The sequence below is a fragment of the Coenobita brevimanus genome, chromosome 94, assembly GCF_032717465.1.
Source record: "Coenobita brevimanus isolate Jiangsu-jjx chromosome 94, ASM3271746v2, whole genome shotgun sequence".
NCBI lineage: Eukaryota > Metazoa > Arthropoda > Malacostraca > Decapoda > Coenobitidae > Coenobita > Coenobita brevimanus.
The window spans coordinates 1,222,093-1,239,562 of NC_137047.1; the positions used below are offsets into that span (position 1 = coordinate 1,222,093).

At 46.8% G+C, this 17,470-nt stretch overlaps 1 protein-coding gene across 1 annotated transcript in view; it reads left to right on the plus strand.

The window, feature by feature from the left end:
* Positions 1-17,470, plus strand: part of LOC145412974 (uncharacterized) — a 200,684-nt gene that overhangs the window by 119,067 nt on the left and 64,147 nt on the right. The window lies entirely within an intron of this gene.

A 17,470-nucleotide genomic window follows, 5' to 3' on the forward strand; every position in this document is an offset into this window, starting at 1 on the left:
CCTCCTCTGTCAGTCTTATCCATACAGCATCATTCATCTCACAGCATTTTCCTCTCGTCGTCTCGTCATCTCTCAGCATCCACATTTAACAGCGTCACTTATCTCTCACCATCTTCATCTGTCATCATCTCCTTTCACAGTATCAGTCTTGTACAGCATCACTCATCTCTTATCTTCATCTGTCATCATCTCCCATCATCATCATCTTGTTGTAAAATCATTTCTAGCATCACTTCTCAGTCATTTATATCATCACTAACTGGAGGTCAGTAGAAATTTTAAACCATTTCACTGCCAGAGGTCTTTCCGAAACTTAAAAAGAAACGGAAAAAGAAAAACAAAATGAATGATAATGATTAGAAGATGAAAATGATAGTGAAAAAATGCGCCACCATTCTGAAAGAGTTAACTTGACAACAACACCACTTTCGTCTATACAGTGATTTTCTTATTTTACTGTACTGCAACTGGGGATAATGTATTCTGTTAAGGCCGGACCTCCTTCGTGGGACCTCAAGATCTGTGTGGTTTTTGTAGCTGCGTAACTCTATATGGGACGGTACCTGTCTCCTCCCTTCACCACCACACTCACCTCACCTCACCACCTCAATCTCATCACTCCACTCATCACTAACAGTACCTTTATCTCAGTTCTTTTTTCATCATTTTCGCCTCATCTCAGCTCGTCACCACTACTGTTGTCAATTTAATCTCACCACTTTTTTCATCTCATCGTGTCTTCGTCTCCCCTCACTTTCACTACTAATCACTTTCCTCCCTCGCTGGCTCCCCCCCCCACCCCTCCCTTACCACATACTTGTTTTGCTTCAATAGATTATGTTAATTATTCCAGTTTTTTCTCCTGGGCGGATTCAGCAAATGTGATTGTATCGGGGACTGTTTTTGAGTATCGAAAACACACACACACACACACACACACACACACACACACACACACACACTCTCTCTCTCTCTCTCTCTCTCTCTCTCTCTCTCTCTCTTTTCTTTCTTTCTTTTCTTTCTCTTAATCTTGGCCTGCTGACATGCTGGTAGAGGTGACCAGTCTGTGTGTCAGGTAAGAGATATAGCTATGTGGATTGTTTGTCACCTGTCACCTGTCTGTCATGGAACTTCTTAATGACAGAATGGGTGTTAATGAGGCTTGTTATGCGGATGGAGTGGATCAATTTACCTGCCAGAGATTAGATATAGCCCCCCACACTCCCTTTACCTTCCCCCTTTATAGTCCCCCACACCCCCTTTATCTTCCCCCCATATAGTCCCCCACACCCCCTTTATCTTCCCCCATATAGCCTTACATACCCCCATTTTTTTTCTCTATAGCCCCCACAACTCCTTTATCTTCCCCCTCATAGCCCCCACATCCCCTTATACCCCCCGCCTCGTCTTATATATACTCGTACTGTTATAATAATTATGTTCAGAAAAAAGTGTAATTGTGTTTGAATAGTTATTAATTTGTTAGTTTAACTGGTATACTGATAAAGAAGGTAATACAGTTGCTTTTATTGTTATTATTTACTTTCTTATTTATTTATTTATTTATTTTTACAGGTAAGTTGTGTTCTTCTCTTGGGGCACTGCAAGAACTGTAAGTAGAAGAGTGGTATATTTATTGTAACTTTATTATTGACTTGGAATTTAAGATGAACCCACCTGAACTCTACTTCCCAGGTGTGCTGTCTATTATTGTCAGGTGTGCACCGTATTTCTAACTGAAGAATAAGATACCACCACCACCATCATCTTCATCATCATCATCATCACCATCATCATCATCATCATCCATAACTTTACTTTTTCTGACACCACCACCACCATCACCACCACACCATACGTAACCCACTTCCTACAGATCAATAAAGTAGCAACTGTCCCCCTACAACCTCCACCCCCCCCCCTCACCGTCCCACCATGTTGCCGGGGATCAATAATGCCCATTTCGTAACTCTTGCCCTCCCCTTCGCCCCCTCCCCTCACATAGCCAGGGTGGTTCATATATTACACTCCCCAGTCTTGTGAGGGACGGGGACGGCTCGGTTTGGTTTTGTGAGGAGCGAGGATGTTCAGAGAGAGAGAGAGAGAGAGAGAGACTACAGCATGAGAAGCGATACGGGAAGTAGAAATTCATGCAAGATTGCCGTTCATACACAGCACATGAGATATGGGTTGTACAATATATGGACCAGCCTTTATATCCTACTGCGTATACGGCGCGGGAAACATTGGCATCAGCTCAGACGTATGTGCACCTCTAGGTCTGAGTGTGTGTGTTTCTGCCATGTATGTGTCTGGCTGGCTTGGTCCCGTGTCTGACTCTGTGGTGTGTTGGCATGTGTGTGTGTGTGTGGTTTTTTTTTCATGTCTTTGTATGTGATGTGGTTCAGTCGTGTGGAGGGAAGGAGTAGGATGTGGAAGGTAACTGTGTGTGTGTGTGTGTGTGTGTGTGTGTGTGTGTGTGTGTGTGTGTGTGTGTGTGTGTGTGTGTGTGTGTGTGTGTGTGTGCGCTACAGAGAGAGGATGGAAGTTGGAATCGACGTAGGGCCCGCTAGTGGAGAATTGACTGCATGGTGTTGGAGAGGCACAAAGGAGGGTCCGCTTGAGAATGGATGGGTGGAGACCTGATGCACAGCACACCTGGCCACCCCCCCCTTCCCACCAACCCCTCCCCTGCCCCCTTCACCGTACTCAAGGGCTAGGTGGGGGGGCAGGTGGAGTGGGGGATGAGTAGGGGCGTGGCAAGGCGTGGCAGGGGAGAAAGTGAGAGATGGGTGAGGAGGGAGGGATTAGGAGAGATGATGATAATAATGATGATGGTGGTGGTGGGGGGGCTGGCAGGGAGACGGTGAGGCATGAATGAGAAGTTGAGGGAGGAGGGGACGGGAGAAAGGAGGGGTTGAGGGGAGGGGGACAGGGGTAAGGAGGGGATGGATTGGGAAAAGGTGAGGGGGGACTTAAAGGAGAGCAAGGACGAGTAAAGACTGAATGAAACTCGGGTGTGAGAGGAAAGATGGTTTGGTAAGGGTGAGTGAAAGTCGGTAGGGTGAAGGTGAGGGTTGAAAGAGGGCTGGACAGGGTGAAGGTGAGGGCTGAAAGAAGGCTGGGTAGGGAGGATGTTAGTAGTCGATAGGTGGGGAGATGATGACTGAAAGAAGCTTGGATAGGGAGGAGATGAGGGCTGAAAGAAGGATGGATAGGAGGGAATGAAGGCTGAAAGAGGGCTGGATAGGGAGAAGGTGAGGGCTGAAAGAGGGCTGGATAGGGAGAAGGTGAGGGCTGAAAGAGGGCTGGATAGGAAGGAGGCGAGGCTTGGATAGGAAGTAGATAAAACACTGAGCAATTAAGGACCAAATAACAACACAGCAAGATAGAAAATGTGAAGAGTACAATAATCTTAGGTAAGGAGGGTTTTTGAGTATGAATTGAGGCTGAGAAAGAAGCAGGTAAGGACAATCAGAGAAAAGGTATGGACTGAACAGGTAAGGTCAGAATAACAATCAGGTGAGACATAAATAAATAAATAAGTAAATAAATAAGGGCTTGTGAGGAGCCAGTAAGGAGGGTGCATGGGGGATGTTTTTAGTATGAAGTGGGGGCTGGGAGAGGGCTGGCTCAGGTGTCCAGGGCATATTGATGGTATTGGTATGAGGGGGCGGGTTGGGGCGGGGCGGGGTGAGAGGGCTGGGGTGTATCTAATTTCAGTGATTGAGGAGTGGGTTTTGGAGAGGGCGTTGCTTTTGTTGTTTTGATCTGAGGTGGGTGTAAGGGGTGTGTGGTGTGTGTGAGAGGGGGTTGGAGGACAATGTTGTTCTCATAACTTCTCATGTAAATACTGTGCTATTAACTGGTGGTATCAAACAGATGAGGTGGAATGAAGGCTGTTAGTGGTATATTGTGTGGTATGGTGAGGTAGGGATTGTGCGGTATGGTGAGGTAGAGTGAGGTAGGGATTGTGTGGTATGGTGAGGTAGTGAGGTAAGGATGTGTTGTATGGTGAGGTAGAGAGGGGTAGGAATTGTGTGGTATGAATCGACTGAAACAGATGGAAATGGAGATTGCAAAGGAAAGTTGCAATGCATTTGTGAAGTTGTAACACAGATGGAGCGAGGTGAAGTGAGAAAAAATGTTCAAGTCCCTCAGTTCTGTGGCATCTTTTTGTGTAGTATTTTAGCTGCTCCCATATAATAGACTCAGCTGAAGAGAATGCCATCGATACAGGTGTTACTGAAGGCTGTATCTAACCTCTCTTTAAAAATCAAACTTAATCAGGTATTCTAGAAATGATATAAGTAGACTAAAAGGTGTGTCCTCGTTTTGAAGATGCTTAAAGAGTGAAACTGCCAGGTTGTAGCACCGAGACAGCGAGATGTGAAGCGAGGTAAAGGAGAGGCGGATGTGAAGCTGATAAATGATGCGATAGAACACGAGACCACACCCCCCGCCCCCCCTCTCTCTCTCTCTCCTCACTCCAGGCCCCTCCACTTCACTGCATCCCCTCCCCGTAGCCCTTACCTCCCCTCCCCACCCCTTAAAACCTTTTCCCCTTCCCCCTGTCCCCTCCTCCCTATCGCCCAACCCTTCCCCATCTCTCTCTCTCTCTCTCTCTCTCTCTCTCTCTCTCTCTCTCTCTCTCTCATCTGTTTTGCCTCACTTCTCACAGGCACCCCCCTCCTCAGCTCCCCATCCCTCCTACCCCCTTTCCTCCCTTACGCCCCTGGCACGTGTGAGGGCGAAAGTGACCAAAAACACATAAAAGAGAATGTCCAGGCAAAATGTGCAGAGGAAATTACAGGGAACGAAATGCTCCGTGAAAGGCAGCCTCCTGAATATCCCTGTACGCCTTCTTTCTGTCTCGTTGTAGTAGTAGTAGTAGCAGTAGTAGTAGTAGTACTAGTAGAAAACCCCTCATCCCCCGGCTGATCTGAAACGTGAACCTAGTGCATTGTAGATTTTTATTACACCTGTGCAGTCCACCGTCCTCCTTTTGGGGAATGGGGAAGTAATTAAGGGAGTTTGTGTTGCCAGGTATTGAAGCCGACCGGTTGCATTAGTGCCACCACGTGAAGGCATCCCTCGCCAGTACCCCTACTCTCTGCCACCTAACCTAACACAATATACGGTAACCATAAAAGCTTGGTATTAGAACACTGTATTTCCGTTTACTTCCCACGAGAGAGAGAGAGAGAGAGAGAGAGAGAGAATATCATAATTACGGTGGGTTTTCAACAAGATACCCCCGCGATAAGGGTGATTTAGGGTGAAAAACAGCGGGGTTGGTGAAAAAACACGTTATGGCTTCCCAAAAACACATGTTATGGCTGTCAATCCCTATATATTTGACCCCCACAAAAACACCCCCGGATCCGATAGCATCTCCACTAGTCAGACGGGAAGCCATATATATACAGTATATATATATTGATGCTAACCATGCCTGATGTTGGATGGCATGCTAAAATTTGAAAATGGACGTGATAGAAATAGTATAAAATCATTTTATAAGTCGAGCGAAACACTATAAGCCTACCCGTTTCACCTTAACTTGGCCCATATTTTCTTACTTTTGCAGCTTACTTCACGTATCTCAAAGGCAGAACACTGCTACGGCGCTGCGTCCTTCCCACAGCACTTCTTCGTGACTAGCACCATATTCTAGTGTTAATCTATCGGTATAACTCAGCACTGGAGATGGGGAGATTGCAGTTTGGGATCAGGTTAGAGTAAAGATCATGTAGTACCGATAAATGATTCCAGGAAATAACGTAGTGGCCAAAGAAAAATATAATAAAATAGGATTATAAACTGAGTAGGTTATTGGCAGTTGTTTGTAACACCTTCACTGCCAGACGTCCCTCCTGAGCTGAATAAAATCGTCTGGTGCAACAAGAAAAAATAAATATGACGTCATAACACCAAATGGTTTGCTGTGTGACGTCATTAGGTTACTTTAAATTAGGTTGGGATAGGTTAGGTTAGGATAGGATAGGGTAGGGTAGGGTAGATAGGTTAGGTTACGTCAGGGTAGGGTAGGGTAGATTAGGTTTGGATAGGTCAGGTTAGGGTAGGGTAGGGTAGGGGGAGGTAGAATAGGGTAGGGTACGGTAGGGTAGAGTAGGTTAGTGTAAGGTAGGGTTGGTTAGAAATGTTGTAAGTGTAAATGTTGAGATGCGGTCGTGGCAGTAGCACAACATTGGAGAGCAGAGAGTGTGTGTGTAAATAAAACGAGGCTTAACACAGTGAGGCTGGCACGCGGGTCAGGCGGGGTCACGGAAAGGTCAGAGAGGAAACAGCGCAAGGGAGGGAGGGGGGAGGGATCTGGGGAGGAGGAGAGGGATTTGGGAAAGGAGGGGAAGGAAGTTAGGAACGGGAGGGAAGTAGAAGGGAGGATGGGGAGGAGGAAGGGGATTTAGGAAGTTAGGAAGGGGCGGGAAGTGAAAGGAAGGTAAAGAAGGAGGGGGATTTGGTGGGGAAAGGTCAGAGTGGAATCAGTGTAGGGGTTTGGGAGGGGAAAGGAAAGGGGGAGGTAAATGAAAGGGAGGGAACTCGAAGGGAGGATAAGGAAGGAGGGAGAATGGGAGAGAAGGGAGATGGAGGGGAGAGTGAGTCAGGGATGAAAGGAGATGGGGACGAGGGAAAGGAAGTTAGGATATAGAGGAAGTAAAAGGGAAGTAAAGGAAGGAGAGGGGGAGGAGAAATGGAAGGAAAATTATAAAAATAAGGAGGGGGAGGAGATAGATTTAGGGAGGAGGGGTATTTGGAGGAAACAGAAAGGGAGGGGGAGGAAGTGAAGGTGTTTTTCGCTGGAGGGGAGAGGTTTAAAATGGATAGGCAAGGGAAGGGGAAGGGTAGGGGAGTATAAGGAGTGGGAGAGGGAGGGAAGGAGGAGGAGGAAGGAGTGAGAGGGGAAGGGAAGGGGGAAGGAGGGAAGGGGAGAGGAGGGAGGCACAGGAGAGGGGAGAGAGGGAGGTTTAGGGATTAGAGGGGAGGGAAAAGGGAGGGAAATGCGAGGTGTCAGGGAGCGTTTCTGTTGCTGGGATTATAGGAGAGCGAGAGAGAGAGAATTATTATTATTATTATTATTATTATTATTATTATTATTATTATCGAGGATCAGTCAAGTCTTTCAACAAAATTTTAATTGCCAAACTGCACCCTCCGCATCGTGGTCTTGAACTCGTGGCCCTTCAAACAGCAGATCACTTCCCTAATCACTTGACCATCACCTCACCCAAGACATCAGTAGTCACGAAGGGAGGGGTGCTAGGGAGACTCCTAAGACCACGACAAGGGAGACTCCTAAGACCACGAGACTACGACCTAAGATGTGTGTGTGTGTGAGAGAGGGTCAGCTTACGTCAAGGGTTGCGTCAGGGAGGGGGAAAATAAGAGCACGTCATGAATAACGTTGTATCCTGAAACGCTGGCGTCAGGGGTTGTCAGGCTGCGTCAGGAGGGAGAGAGGGAGAGAGAGAGTGTGTCTATTTATCTATCTATATACATCTACCTTAGCTCTGAATGCCAATATTTTCCTATTTCTTCCTCGCCCACCTTCATGCACTATTCTCAGATCCAGTCCTTAGTGGTACAAGTCAGGTTTATATTCACTTTTTCTTTTTCTTTCGTTCATTCACTCTTTCCATTGAGACGCCTGGTGGTCTAGTGGTAGTATGCTCGGAACAGGGACGCCCACTACCCCCTCCCCCCACCATGTCATCCACCCATTTACCTACCCATCCACCCACCCTGTCCACCCACCCATCCATCTACCCTACTCATCCATCCACCCACCTACCCTACTCATCCACCCATCCTGTTCACCCACCCTGCTCAAGTGTATATTCTTGGTGGGAGGCAGTGGGATAGGGTTGAAGGGGAGTGGGGTTGGATAGTGGGGGTTGGAGGAGAGTGGGGTTGGATAGTGGGGGTTGGAGGAGAGTGGGGGATTGGAAGGTGGTGCTGATTGGAGGATAGTGGGGGTTGAAGGGGAATGGGGATTGGAGGGGAGTGGAGATTGGAGGGAGTGGGGATTGGAGGTGCTTGGAGGCTGTGAAGTAATGCATTGGCCAATAGGTCACGAGAGACATATCATTCACCCATTACTCACGGCTCCTTAAGGTCTGGCTTGTATCTGTGTCGACGAAGAGAGCTATTTTGAGCGTCCTGGTAGTCTGTAGGGGATGTGTTGCAGAGACAAGCGTATAAACAGTGAGTGACAGGTGTGATATTTGGACATTTGATAGGTAAAAGATACTAAATAGCATATTACTAAAAAAAAAAAAAAATGCATATAATTGTCTTGAATGAGCTTTTTTTTTTTTTTTTTTTAAATGATGACGCCATGTAAAATTTCATTATTGCTACCATCGAACAGTTGTACTCAGTTTAGGTAGAGCCACCCTCTTTCGTTCCAAAATCTCACTAGAGCTGAATATCAAATGAAAAAAAAAAAGGGCATGAAGGTGTTATATTTTGATGAAGGTGTGGTGTGGTGGAATGTAGATGGGTGATGTGATGTGGTGTGGTGTTTTCATGATTGTGTGGCTGTGTGATGTGATTTGTGGTGTGGTGTGGTATATGTTGAGTCGTGGGTGTGTGATTTGTGGATGCATGGTGCGATGTTTTGATGAAGGTGTGGATGTGTGGTGTGTGTGGGTGTGGCTAAGTGGTGTAGTGTGGATGTGTGGGGTGGTGTTTTGATGAAGGCTTGGGTGTGTGGATGGGGGCTGACTGTGGGATAAACAGGATACACTGCCTTCATTTGTTTACCGTCAGGTCTGGATGGAAACCCACAGTTTGGCTTTGTTTACATTGCAGCGATGAGCAGTAACCCAATCCCCTCACCCCCTGCCCCCTGCCCCCTACCCCCTACTGCTTGCCCCTTGCCCCCTCCCCTTCTCAGTTTTCCTGTTCCTTTCTCCAGTCCCACCAGTTCCTTCTTCCGTCTCTTTTTCTCCCCATCCCTGTCCCTCTCCGTACCCCTCTGTCTGCCCCTCTCCTCCCCTTCTCCCCCGCTTCCTTCCCCTATAATCATCATCTCTCCTCCTCCTCCTCCATCTCATCACTCTCCTTCACCTTCTTCCCCTCCCCCACAACACGGAACTCACCTACCTTCCCACCATCCAAGCCATCAGACTGCCTCTTGTCAAGCCAGGAGCATTAACATAGGTTCTTGTATCAATTCTCTTCAAGTATTTGCGTATTATATGTATTTCTCGTACTCTGTTAAATAAAGCACAGGGTACAGAAGATGACCTGAAGGAATAACTCAGTAGCCATCTTGTTTTGTAAGAGAGAGAGAGAGAGAGAGAGACGGGGGAGGGGGGTAGATGCATCGTATATAGGCAGATCTCAGCGCGTACCCATTTATTTAACTTGATGTGCCTCGTGCTCTGTTCGTACCCATCATCCTGAGTTCTCATTCTCACCTAGGCTACCCCCCATCCCCTCCTCGTGAGATCTGGCACCCTATACTTCCCCCAAAACACACACACACACACACACACACACACACACACACACACACACACACACACACACACACACACACACACACACACACACACACACACACACACACACACACACACACACACACACACACACACACACACACACACAAGAATTTCTCCTCAGTACCCGCACACTCCACAAATCACATTATCCTCCTTCGCCCAACCTCAGATTTTTCCCTTGGTAAAAATGGGAGAATTTTGAAACTTATTTTGTTTTTCCGTCGAGAAAACCCCGTACTCTATGAAACTGTTGCCTAATTATAAAAGCATTTGTTATGAGGGCGCGTCTTCTTCCCAGATTTTGAAACTGTGGAGAGATTTTCAAGTTACTTCAGTACTGAGTTGGAGTAGAAAGGTGTAGTGGAGTCAGAGAGAAATAATTGTGAGGAGGATAAGGCAAGGAGTTGACGATGGAACAGAAAATAGTGGTAGTAGACAGAGGTGTTGGGGGGTGGTGTGTGTGTGTGTGTGTGTGTGTGTGTGTGTGTGTGTGTGTGTGTGTGTGTGTGTGTGTGTGTCCGTGTGCATTAAGAGCTTGACTGAGGGCGGGAAAGTCTTGAGTGGTTTGTTTTTGTTTGTGGTGATGGGAGCAGCCTTCACGAGAAAGCGGAAACAGCTTCTTTTGAGAGAGAGAGAGAGAGAGAGAGAGAGAGAGAGAGAGAGAGAGATTATACAGCATTTTTCCGTGAGAGGGTAAAATTTCCGGTGGTAAATGCTATGGTAGGCTCACTTAAACCTGACTGACATTTTCCTCATTTTACAGTTTATAATCCTTAGCTCAGTGACAGGAAAAGACATTGTTACTACTCTGCACCCTCTCTGTACCACTTCTTCGTGACTAGGACCATGTTCTAGTGTTACTGTCTTGTTACAGCGCAGAATTCAAGGTGAAGGGAAGGCAGTTTTAGGCCAAGATAAAGCGGAGAGAGTACAGAGAGTCCCACCACACCCACTCAGTTTCCACCACACCACATCCACCCAGTTTTCACCACACCACACCCACTAAGTTTCCACCATTCCCACCCAGTTTCCACCACACCACACGCACCCAGTTACCACCACATCACACCCAGTTTCCACCACACCACACCCGCCCAGTTTCCATCACACCTCACCCACCCATTTTTCACCACACCACACCCAGTTTCCACCACACCCACCCAGTTTCCACCACACCACACTCAGTGTCCACCACACCTCACCCACCCAGTTTCCACCACACCCACTCAATTTTCATCACACCACATCCACTTACTCACTTTCCTCCATGTTGCTTCACCGTTACATACAGTCAGGATTTTACACACACACACACACACACACACACACACACACACACACACACACACACACACACATTCCTTTTTCTTCCTTCCTATGCAGTTCTCTTCTTATATTTTCTCCGCTGATGACTTATTTTGTGATGTACATTCTCTTGACACAGTTTTTAATTAGGCGTTTGCTTTTTGATCTCCAGGTTGTCTTTGTTCTCCCTCTGGCGCTTTCTGGGAATTTAGCGACGGTTGTTTGCTTGCGTGTGTGTGTGTGTGTGTGTGTGTGTGTGTGTGTGTGTGTGTGTGTGTGTGTGTGTGTGCGTGTGTGTTTTCTTTTAGCTCAGTCCTAGTTATAGCCTTCAGGCATATATGTCTTGAGAAAATATTAACCTCCTCAGTGTCTTCATATATTTCATTCTTTCCATCTCCAGACGATTTTTCGCCTTAGAAGAACCCCCTAGTCGTGATGAGGTCGATGAAGGCTGTATTGAACCCCTCCAGTTCCAAAAGCCTCTCCTAAGGCTTAAAACATCGATAGGAGATTGAAAGAATTTAGAAGGAAAGAAGTCCCAGTATTATAGGGGTTAGTCAGCAAACATACCTGACATTTACCTGTACAAATCAAACGCACTTGACTACTTATACAAATCAGTCTTACTTAATATTTACCCCTGCAAATCAAACACACCTGACTACTTACATAAATCAATCACACTTAATATTTACTTGTGCATATCAGACACTTTATTTCAACAGACCAAACACACTTGATATTTAGTTTCTTTAATCAAACACACGTACTTCTGCAAAACAAACACACTTGGTATTTACTTTTTAAAAAATCGCTCGTATATTTACCTCCGCTGAACTCGAACTTTCCCTTTCCTCCTGCCGAACTAACCCAAGGAAGAGTAAGTGGAGGCAGAAGGAGAGTTTAACCCTTTTTGTTTCTTTCATTCTGTTTCCAAGTTAGATTAGCCCGAACTCCAGTGAAAGGACAGTGAGTGGTGAGGCTGTGGTGGGAAGGGGATGCTGAGGCGGGATGGGATGGGATGGGAATGGGTATTTGAGGTTGTGGTGAGAGGGAGTGGTGATGCAGTGGAGGGGGATGGCGTGGGGAGAGGTTGTGGTGAGAGGGAATGGTGAGGATGTATTGGAAAGGTATGGTGAGACGAGTACGATGGGATGGGATAGGTTGAAAGAGGTTGGGGAGGGATGGGAGGAGAGCTGTTAGGGTGTGGTGAGAGGAATTTGGCAAGGCTGAAGTGGCATGGAATGGGAGGGGAGGGGAAGAAATGGGATGGGGTTGGTGAGGCTGGGGTGAAGTGGGATGGGAGGGGTCTGGTGAGACTGAGGTTGGATGGGATGGGGAGAATTGGTGAGGGTGTGGTGGGTGGAGGTTGGTGAGACTTGCCTGGGATGGAATAAATATGGTCGTCACTGTTTGTTTGTTCTGGCCAGGCAGGTACAGTCCCGCTCAATAATCTCTCCACACGTCCCAGAACAAGTGAAGTGAAATTTAGAATAGTACATTAAAAACTCATTAGATTTTGAGGCTGTATGTGAGTAATTGACCTCAGCTTGTGTCATAACATTTCTTTAACACGCCTGGGGTTCAGAATTAAATGAGGAGCAGAACCCGCTTCATTAGTGCTGATTGGGTTATTTAAGTTCATTACATTTTGAGACCGTATAGAGGAATAATTGCCCTCACATATACCGTGTCTCAGACCAGGGTACACTTCAAAACCACACTTCATCTCGCACAGTTTCCCCGTTAATGGTAAGCTTCTCTTCTCCCATACCGCATGTGGAGAGGTAGAAAATGCAGAGTTGAATGCTGTGTGTGTATGAAGTGTGCAATGGAGAGTATGTGGAGGGCAAAAAGCAAAGGTGAATGCAGTGTGTCAGTTGGGAGGGGGAGTATGTGGAAAAGTGGCGATGAATAGTGTGTATAGAGTGTGAGAGGTGGAATTTGTGGAGTATGTAGCATGGAAAAAGCGAAGTTGTGTATCGTGCGTTGTGTGTGTGAGGTGTGAGAGGAAGAGTATGTGGAGAGTATGTAAAGAGTATGAGTGTTAAAAAGAAAGAAAGAAAGAAAGGTAAATGTGATGTGCGAGGAAGAGGGAGAATATTTATAGAGTTTGTGGAGATGTGGAGAGTATGTAGAGGGAAGGTAGAAATTATGTGGAGAGCTTGTAAAGAGAGAATGTAGCGGGTATGTAGGTGTAAAAAATGAAGGTATGTATGGTGTGCAAGGGAGAGGAACGTATGTGGAGATGTAAAGAGTATGTAGACAGTATGTGGAGGTTATGTAGAGAGTATGTGGGTGTGTAAAATTAAGTGTGATGTGGCAGGGAGAGGGAGGGTATATTAAGTGTGTGTAGAGATGTGAAGAGTGTGTGTGGGGTGTATGTAGAGAGTATGTGGGTGTAAAATGTAAGCTAAGTGTGGTGTGGGAGGTAGAGAAGAGAATGTAGAGATGTGACGAGTGTGTGTATGGAGAGTATGTAGAGCTGTGAGGAGTTTGTGTGGCGAGTACGAGTATGTAGAGATGTGAAGAGTGTGTGGAGTGTATGTAGAGGGTATGTGTGTGTTAAAAATGAAGGTAACTGGTAGGGAGAGGAGAGTATGGGTGTCGACGGTGAGGCTGGCGAGGACGGTGTAAGTTGTCTGGAGGGCGAGGGAAAGACATTAAAGCTGATCGGGTGGACCCACTGCCTCCACACCCTCACCCCTTCCTGGCTTCCCCCCGACCTTCTTCCCTCCCACCCATACCTCCCTTCCCCCTTCCTTGTTTCCTTCCCCCCTCTTACCTCCCTTTCCTCCCTTCTCCCTGCCTTGTTTCCCCCGTCCCCTCTGCCTCCCTTCTCTTCCTCCATTCAACCTCCCCCTTGCCTCCCTGCTCTATCTCCCTTCCCTGCTTCCCTACTCCCGTTCTGTGCGTCTCTCCCTTGCCTCCTCCCTCCCTGTCTGCTTGCCTGCTTCTCCCCGTTTTCAGCAAGTACTTGGCGTTCAGACAGGTCCAGAATAATTCGGTGGATAAAAGGTTACAGTTTTTGTATATTTAGAAAGTGTGGTACTGTATGTCAATTAACTGTGTGGCCAGGTATTAAAAAGTGGCTCTTGTCTGATGATTTTACCTCTGTAACTTTTGGACACTTCTTCCCTGACAATTTTTTTACTACTTGGATGTGTAAACTAGCAAATAGCACATTCAATCTACAATTTTTTGAGTGAGCTAGTTAGATACTTGATAAGTGAATACGATTGTGGACTGAATTAAATAGACAGGAAGAGTAGCACGAGAGAAGAGAAGAAGCACAGCTAAAACACAATAAACAGCGAACACTTGGGGCATGGATAGTGTTTAAAATGGTGAGTGTGAGTGCGAGGTGGTGGGGTGGTAAGGTCCGCACGCTGGCTGATGTTGAGGCAGGTTGCTCCCCGCGTCTGCACTGCCACTGGAGCGAGGGGGGAGGGGGAATCAGCTGCTGAGGGAGGAGGGCGGAACGGTGGGGGGTAAGGGAGGACTGGGAGATGTGGGTGAGGGGGCGGGATGGGGGATGAGGAGGGACAGGGAGATGTAGGTGAGGAGGATGACAGGGTAAGGGAGGTGAGGAGGGGCATGTCAGGGATCGGGGGATGATGAGAGGGAGGAGGAAGGTGGAAGGGCGGTAAGAGGGAGGGGGGAGGGGGAGGGGCAGTGAGAGGGAGGGGAGAGGGGAGTAGCTGTGAGAGGGAGGAGGTGAGGGGAGCTGGGAGGATGTGGCTGAGAAATGGAAGGAGGGTGACCGGGTTTAGGGATGTGTAAAGACCGCCTAGAAGAATAATATGCTTAGACCGGGTGGAAAGCATGATTGTTACATCTGATAAATTACTCCGAATGTACAGCCACAGTCAGCAGTACTTTTACAATACCACGAAACTGTCAAAAGCTTAATGAAATCCCAATAAGCCTGCCATTAATGTTCAAGCGTATTGGGAAGGTTAGTCTCGCTTCATTATTCCATTGCCTCTGACGTGTGAAAGTATTATTGACTTCTGGTGTAGGCTGCAGATAATGTTATGCGCTTGGTGAACTGCCGATGAAAGGGAGTACTGTATTATTTATTTATTTATTTATTTATTTATGTAGTTAGTTGGTTATTGTTCTCCCGAGTAGACCTAGAGCAAGTGACTTATGTTAGGCAGGTGCGATATTGATTTCCAGGTGTAGGCTAATTAAGGTGTTCTCCAAGGGCGTAACACACAGGTATTATCCTTTGCCTGTCATCTTAACCCTTTCAGTACGGTGGCGGCCTTTGTATTTCGTGCAGTTCAGGACCATTTAGTTAAGGGATTAATGAAGGATATATCTGACTTCTTTATTTCGAAAAATCTCTCAAGCCTAAGAATAAGAATAAGTAGTACCTGTAGTAGTAGTAGTAGTAGCAGTAGTAGTAGTAGTAGTAGAAGAAGAAGAAACCCCTCATCCCCCATCCTTTCCCCACTTTCGTGTTCCGTGGCGTCGTAACCATGATGGCAAAATGGTTGGGTAGGTTTATATAGAGTATACGGCTACCTTTTATCGTCACTCGACTGTTTGTAGTGTATATTGCATTCTCCATACGCTGATTTCCTTCTTACGCTACCAACTTCCACCCTGCTTCACCTTCTTTCATCCTCAATTTCCTTCCCCCTTTCCCTCCTCTCTCTGTGTCCCGTCCTATCTTTTTCACCTCCTCCCATTCTTCACTCTCCTAGCTCTCCTCTCTTCCTTCTTCACTCTCCTTCCATCTCCCAATTCCCCTCCATCTCTCCGCGTCAGTATACCGTAGTCCCCCCCCCTTTTTTTTTTTTGACCCCTCCCCCCGTCGTATATTCTGCAGCGGTTCTCACGCCCCCGCTGCGAGAAGAGGAAGACCAGTTTTAACCTGGAGGCGATGTGATGTGTGTGTGTGTGTGTGTGTGTGTGTGTGTGTGTGTGTGTGTGTGTGTGTGTGCGTTAATATGAGCGTGTTGGGTTGTATGATCGCGTGTAGTGCTGAGTGGACGGTATGTGATGGAGTAGGGTTTGTGTGTGTGTGTGTGTGTGTGTGTGTGTGTGTGTGTGTGTGTGTATGTGTGTGTGTGTGTGGTGAGGTTTGTTTTATACGCAGCAAGAGTGGACCAACGGCGTATACACACACACACACACATACAAAGAGAGTGAGAGAGAGCGAGTCTGTAGTGATGTGAGGGTACTGTACTTTCCAGCCTTAATCACATGCTCTCAGAGACATCCTGACAAGATAAGCTGCGTCTTACCATTTGCTTATACACTGACATTGACCTCCTTGCCCTTCATAAAGCTTTCACTGCCTCAGCTTAAGATTTTCCCCGCTTTTTACGAACTTAATATCAAACGATTTTTTTCAGCTTAGGAATCGACTGTGGGACGTGTGGACAAGGATTTTTTTTTTTTTTTTTTTTCTAAGAAGCGTTTTTTCGTGGCTCTCTGCACCTTAGCTCCTCTCTCTCTCTCTCTCTCTCTCTCTCTCTCTAAATCTGTAAAAGGACGAAAATCTGGGCAAAGTAAGTGTAAAAGAACGATGCAGTCTGACAACGAGGAATCACTCATTGTCTGCATATAATCGCGTGGCGGCGGAAAGAATAAGAAAAAGTGAGAGAGAGAGAGAGAGAGAGAGAGAGAGATGCGATGGTAGAGAGAAGAGGGTAAGTGATCTAAACTGGCCCTGTCCTCTTGCCTTGTAGCTTTTGTTTTGTTTGAGGTTCCTGGATTTTGTTCTCTCTCTCTCTCTCTCTCTCTCTCTCTCTCTCTCTCTCTCTCTCTCTCTCCATCTCCTTCCAAGTCCTCCTCCCCCTTCTGTGCCTTCGTCAGCGCTTCTTACGCCGCCTTAACGCCTTTGGACTCGACCGGTAATTACAAGGGTGAGCGACCGCAGACTTAGCACCGGATGTATGACCGTTTACCGATGGAGTATCAGTGTGACGCAGTGTGAGAGAGCAGTGTGAGGTGCGTGAGGGAGTGTGGCAGTATGAGAGAGTAAGGAATGGTGTGAGGGAGTGTGGAATTAAGGATAAGGTGTGATGGAGTGTGAGTGAAGAAGGGCATTTAGTATGATGGATTATCAGTGCGTAGGAGAAAGAAAAAACAGTGAGGAAGGATCTAGTATGAGGGAGTAGTAGTATGAGGAGCTGAGGAGTAGTGTGAGAGGGTACGGTGATGAGAGAAACAGTATGATGGGAAGGAGTGTGTAGGAGTAACAGTGTGAGGGTGAAAGCTAGTATGAAGGGAGTGTGAGGTAGCATAGTAGTGTGAAGAAGTATGAGGGGTGGTTACTGAGTAGGAACAGTAACACTTGGAGGTCCTTTTGTTGCAGCCACGTCTCACGGGATGCAGTGTCAGGCAGTAGATGGTAGATAGATAGATAGACGAATACGGGTAGATTGAAAGATACCGGTAGATAGATAGATTGATAGATAGGTAGATAGATACTGTAGATGATAGATTAAAAGAGCAAAGAACAAGGAAGAGAAGAGTGCGAGGGAGTAGGTAAGTGAGGGAGAAAGAAACTAATGTGAGGGAGTTACGGCGAGAGGGAGCATAGGGGACGAAAGGAGAGAGGGAAAGGAAAGGTGGAGGGAGGAGGTAGAGAGGGAAGGAGGAAGAGGAGCAGG